The sequence below is a fragment of the Numenius arquata genome, chromosome 13 (genome assembly GCF_964106895.1).
Source record: "Numenius arquata chromosome 13, bNumArq3.hap1.1, whole genome shotgun sequence".
Classification (NCBI taxonomy): domain Eukaryota; kingdom Metazoa; phylum Chordata; class Aves; order Charadriiformes; family Scolopacidae; genus Numenius; species Numenius arquata.
In genome coordinates, this window is record NC_133588.1 from 20,616,160 (window position 1) to 20,622,159 (window position 6,000).

Sequence of the window (6,000 nt, forward strand, 5' to 3'; positions counted from 1 at the left end):
GGAAATCAAAAGCAAAATTAAAGGGCCAACTGCCTCATAATTGTTAACTGGGTTTGGCTCAGATTTTCCCTGATTATACTGCCATGCTTTAAAACAATCGACATTTGACCTTAAATCAGAAGGCTGAATTTAGAACAGGATGGTGTAGTAGTTAGTTAGTTAGTTCATAACGTGTGCAATTTCTAACCACAGAAATCAACGTACAGAACTACAAAGATAAATTCATTTGCTAGGTGAAATTTAGCAGCACACTCAACCCTAAGAGTGATTTTTCCAAAAGATGAAGCAAAAGGCCCAAAGGAGATGTAATTTTAAAGCCCACTGAACGAAAGCAAAGCCCTGAGCAGCTGACGCTATGAGCGTGTCAAGAACATGGTAATACTTGATACAGAAAAGCAAGTTGTTTCCAAAAGGAGGTGTTTAAACAAAGCTTTAAAAGCAACCAATACTATGTGAGACTATATATTATACGCTGTTATATTTATGGAATATAAATATAATATAAAATATTAGAGGCTATAATGCAGAAAAGTATTCTGTGCTGTCTGTTCTTTTAGCACTGGCAATAATACTGCATTCAGAGAATTTCAGAGGGAAAAGGAGATCATGCAAATATTACCGAGAGCATCCCCTGTGGGTCACAGGTTGCAGAGTCCATGGGGACGGAGGGGACCAGTCGTACCTGCGCCATCACAGCGCTGGGAGCAGCAGCAGATGACGCCGTCACGGCGCTAACGGGGCAAAACGGGGGCCGGGAGATGGTCCCTCTCCGGGGGGTGACGCTCCCCAGGGGAGAGGAGCCGGGTGGGCACCGGTGGGAAGCGCGGGGAGGAGGCAGTTGCTGCTGCTGGTCCGGCCACTCGCATCGTCCCGATAAAGGCACGGGTTGCGTTCAGTTCACATCAGCACATAAAGCAGAAGAGTTTGGTCTGTGAGGGCCAAGGTAAGAGACTCAGCTCTGCTCCGAGCTTTCATCCAGCTCAGAAGGGATCGGTGAGTCACCGTGTGCTTCACGTTACGTTTCCGTTGGAAGCATCTCTACAAAAAAGGCATCCAAAAGCATGCAGAGAAGACTCCCCTCGGCCCGCGCAATCCCTTCGGAGGGGCAGCCCTGCCCCGGCCCCAGAGCGCGGGCCGGGGGCTCCCCGGGAGCGGCACCTTCTCCGGGGAGGGCTGCGGCGGGACGGGGGCCGGGACAGAACCCCCCCCACCCCGGCTTTCCTGGCAACCGGCTGCTGCTGGGAAAGGCAACCTGCCTCTGAGCCCCGGAGCTGAAGCTGAATAAAATGAGTCATCTTTGAGGGGAAAGCAAAGAAACGAACAACCCCCAGCAAACACGCTGCCCCCCGCTTCCTTCTCAGAGGCCTTTGCCGAGGCATTGCTCACCTTCCACTCCCTCGGCTGCGAATTCTTGACACCGAAACACATTTGCCTTCCAGCCCCTTCGTTCCAAGTACCCAACAACAAGAAGTTAGCGATTACTCAGCTGCTGAGGAGCTGTACGGATAGATATTGACAGATATTGAAGCGTAAGTCACAAATGAAAATGTGGAAAAAAGAAAAAAAAAAGGTAAACCTTGCTTGGAATTTGTCTTTTCCTAAAGCTTTAGCCTCCAGACGGGTGTGCCCTGTCTCCACCTCCCACCCCAGCTGGCTTTTTAAACCGCCCCTCCTCGGTCCTAGACGCTTCTCAGCAGGGCTGGAACTGCAACGAGAAACTTCTTCACTTGGACAGACGAAAAAGGGAAATCCAAGGAAAAGGATTAGAAAGTGACCAAAAATAAATTTCCCTTAAAGTCCTAAGGCAAGAGATAGAGCTAGAAGGGAGAGAGACTGAGAAGGCATCACAGGGCAGGAAATGGAGGGGGGATGAAACAGAAACCTCTCACATCGGCCTTGGTCACCGTTTAATGGCCGCAGCCAAGGTCACAAGAGCCAGACCCTGCAAAGGGGAGGAGGGGCTACTGAAGAGTTTGCTGGGGCACCAGGCTGGCAGAGGCAGGAGATGGGGTTCCCACCTGCCGAGGGCAGAAAGCCATTTGTACTGGATTTTAAATCCTAACACCTGCCCGGGAGATTAAAACTCAGATTATTGCAAAGACCAAAAATCTTAAATAAGCAAAAGCAGTTCCTCTCCCTCCCAGAGAAAGGGCTGGTTGAAAAAAATACATCATTCCCTCAAGGCTTTTCGAGTCAGCTCCTTGGTTTGCCGTGAGGCGTATCTATTGCACAGGCTGTCAACAAACTCTGCTGCAGACGCACAGGTATCGTTTATTACCCGATTTCCATTTTATGGGCTATATTCATTTTGGTCTCACATCAGGATATGGTTTGTTCTGTTACTGCTCCTGCCGCTGTCATTGCAGCTGAATCAGCACTTCATGGCGAAGCAAAGCCTCTCTGCTCGCTTCACCAGCGTTACCCCTCTGCACCAACCTCTCTCCTCCCATCCTTCACAGCTACGGATAAATCCGGACAACCATAAAGTCTGTCCAATTCTTTTCAACACAGATAAGGATTTCTAAGTCTGTAGAGTAAATCTCCATCACCACCAAGTAACTGAGCCTCTCCCTTCTGCTGGAAGCCAGCAGGATGGAGCCGGAGGGAATCCTCTGAAGCACAGGCTGTGAAGGGGAAGCATCAGCTCGAGCAGTGCTGCCCTCAGCCACGGGAACGACAGGCTCTACTTCAGAAATTATTTGGGTTTTGCTTTTTAACCACCTACACGCTTCAGGGATATTGTTATTTAGGATATATGCATACATGCATTGTAAAGGCAGTTGTATGCAACAGTGAATTGCTAGTGCTAAAGTTTCACAGGTACTATCTAAAAAAGCGATGCACCTCCACAGCTTCAGCTACCAGAAAAGCAGATGATAAAAACCCAAAACTACACAAACCAAAAACCAAACCAAACCCTTCATATTCATGTCACTGAGCTACAGGTCGGCACATGCAGCGTCAGAGTCAAAAGCTGTGGATGTCCAATTTAGGCACCCTCAATCGTCAGTGTTCGAGTGACAGTCAGAAACCCACAGTCTCTGGGCACGTGAAATTTTATTAAAAATGAGTAGATCCAAAGCGAGAGCAAAGTACGATGATGCCCAGCATCTTACTTGCTTAGTATCATTGTCCAGGAACCAGCAGACACCGGCAACCATGATGGCACACCCGAACCACACACCGGTACATACATTATGGTAAAATGTTATCTCTAAATGAATAGATACAACATGGAAATAAAATTTTTAAAAAAGCAGAAAAAGAAAACAAGTACATTTGTGGGATGCTAGAGAGTCATACACAAGCTGGAAGGTGCCAGAATTTCAAATAGAAATACTCCCCATGTGTTAATAGTAAGAAACATGGGGGGGGTCACTGATCCCTTAGTGCTGCCTCTGTGCTCCCATTCTCAAACCACTATCGCTATTCTTCTCTATTCAGAGAGATTTTTAGGGAGGGTTCTTTTGGCTGCTTGGACCAGGGAGTTTTGTATCTTTAAAATAACCCAAACAAACAAACAACAATAAAAGCCATCATAAATACTGTGTTTCCTTCCGTCTACAAAAATCTTAAAAGAGTGCAGAAAAGCATTATTAAAATAACAAAAATTTTATCAAGTTTATTAGCTGATTAACTTTAGGCTGTGACTGAAGTGTGATATTTTCCACTGAGCGAAGAAACGTAACAATGAGATCTTTGTGTTCACGTCTGGCACAGTCCCAGTTTCCCACTTTTTTTTTTTTCTCTTTTTTTTCTGTAGTTTGAGGAAGTTGTGCCTACGGGCGGCAGCGTGCAGGAGAGAGGGGGTGGGTGTCCTCGACGTGGCTGATGCAGCGCCGGACCTGGGGGGAGCTGCAGGAAGGGCCGAACCACCGGACCCTGCAACGCTCCGCGTTGTGCTCCCTGCGCAGACACAGGGATTTCTTCCACAAAATTAACCGTAAATTTTTGACTCTCCCCTCCACGGAATGAGCTGGGGGACAATACTGTCTGGCAGAATAAAAGGTGCTTACAAGAGCCTCGGGCTTGTGTCTCTCATTGATGCAAGGCTACATTCCGGTAGTGAGGGCTGGGAACATTTCTGTACACTTCAAACATCAAATTTTCACTAACCTGGATTTTTTTTAAGTTTCCAAAAATAAAACCTTCTCAATGAAGTTTCCACAGAGTTACAAATGGATCAGTGCACAAAATATGTACGATATATGTAAGAAATGTGAAGTTACACATCTTAAAATAAAATACCGTGTTAGCTGTTCAGGGCTGTTCCTAAAGTATAGCAGTATCCTGAATACATATTTCAACTTAAAGAGCTTTGATAGTTTAAGGCATAGTATGACCAACATCATTTTATTACAGAAATACATTTCTGTAACCATTAAATACACACTTATTTCTAAGGTCCTTCACATCTGCACAATACTAACCTTGAAATATAATCTTTCTCCCAATTACAATTAACTACTTTACCTATACAATTCTATGTACTTAAAATTACCTTTAGACAAAACAAACAAACAAAAAAAAGACATCAAAGCCTGTAGCCTTCGATGCGAACAACCCTGGCAGTGCAATCGCTACAGTATGTGGCCTTGCAAAGGTGGGATGTACCCAAAATGTTTACAAATGCCATGAAAGCAAGATCTCTGTCAAAACTACATTTCCTTTGATTAAATGAATTCTGATCCCAGAAGCACTTGGAAAAAATGACTGAGCAGTATTTATTTTATGAAACTACAACTCTTACTTGTTATGCATTTTGCCACAAGCCCTTCCTGCTATTAATGCCCTAAAGGAGTTTGAATCTTCTGCCTCTGGAATGCACAGGATGAAACCAATTTGCAACTGAAGAGGATAAAATTAAAAAAAAAAAAAAAAAAAAAAAATCACTTCGATTTAATTCTTCCATGTTACATTTTGGTGAAGTGAAAGTCCTATTCCTTCTTCTTTTTCAGGCACTCCCAAGGGGAGTCCCAGTAAAAGATCCAGGGCAAAACATAGCCCACTTACAGGAAAACCATCTTTGAAACTTTGATGGAAACTCAGCTGCTCACCGCGAGAGGGTTTGGGCATTATGGCCAGGGGGGGCGGTGGCAGCAGAGCCCATCTCCACCTCCATGTTACCAGTTCAGTTCATAACTTTGGGCAACTTGAATTCCTACAGCAATAAACAGGTTTGAGAGCACCCAGGCATTTACAGAGCAGCAGCAGCAGCAGCCTCCTTGTTAATTTCTACATAAAGCGTTTCAGTTTGTCCCTGCCTGGCGGGGGAACTGAAGCTGAGCTCCTCAGAGCATGGGGGCGCCCGGCCAACACCGCAACAGAGCCAAGATATCACAGGGCAGTGTCACTCCTGGCTAAGCAATGCCACCCTTCTTCCAGGTAAATAACTTGCTTGCTTTTAATTACACAAAAAGGCACCAGTTTACATTTAAGTGTTGTGCAATGCACCCAGTGTTGGCTTTGAAAATGACCTATTTCTGTTCTTAAAAGAAAAAAGCAAACAAAATAGCATCCTCTAAAAATAAAAAAACCCTAATTTATACATCTGCACCTAAGTAGCAGATTTACAAGCAAACTTGTGAAGCAGATTTTATTTCAAAATAAAATAGAAGTCTGATCCTGACAGTTACCAAGCGCTCGGCACTTCCCCCTGCAGCGACGGGAGCTGCGAAGCCTCAGTGTCCTTCAGGGCACACCCGTAGTGGCACAGTCGTAAGTCCCTGGAAAGAGAAGGGAGGAGGGGAAAAAGAGGGTAGGGGGAAGGCAAAGAATTCTTCAACCTTCGGAACCTCACTATGAAGAGAATGGAACGTATGACAACACAAAAAGGAAATGCTGCTGCAGCAGGGGGCTGGATGCGCTCCGCTCACCTCCTGTCACACAGCTGCCGCAGGTCAGAGACTGCTCTCATTCTGGGCATTCTGTACAGAAACTTTGGGTTTAGTGGATGCTGCAAGGTACGTATGGCCATTTCTGAAGGGAGCAAAGGAAGTG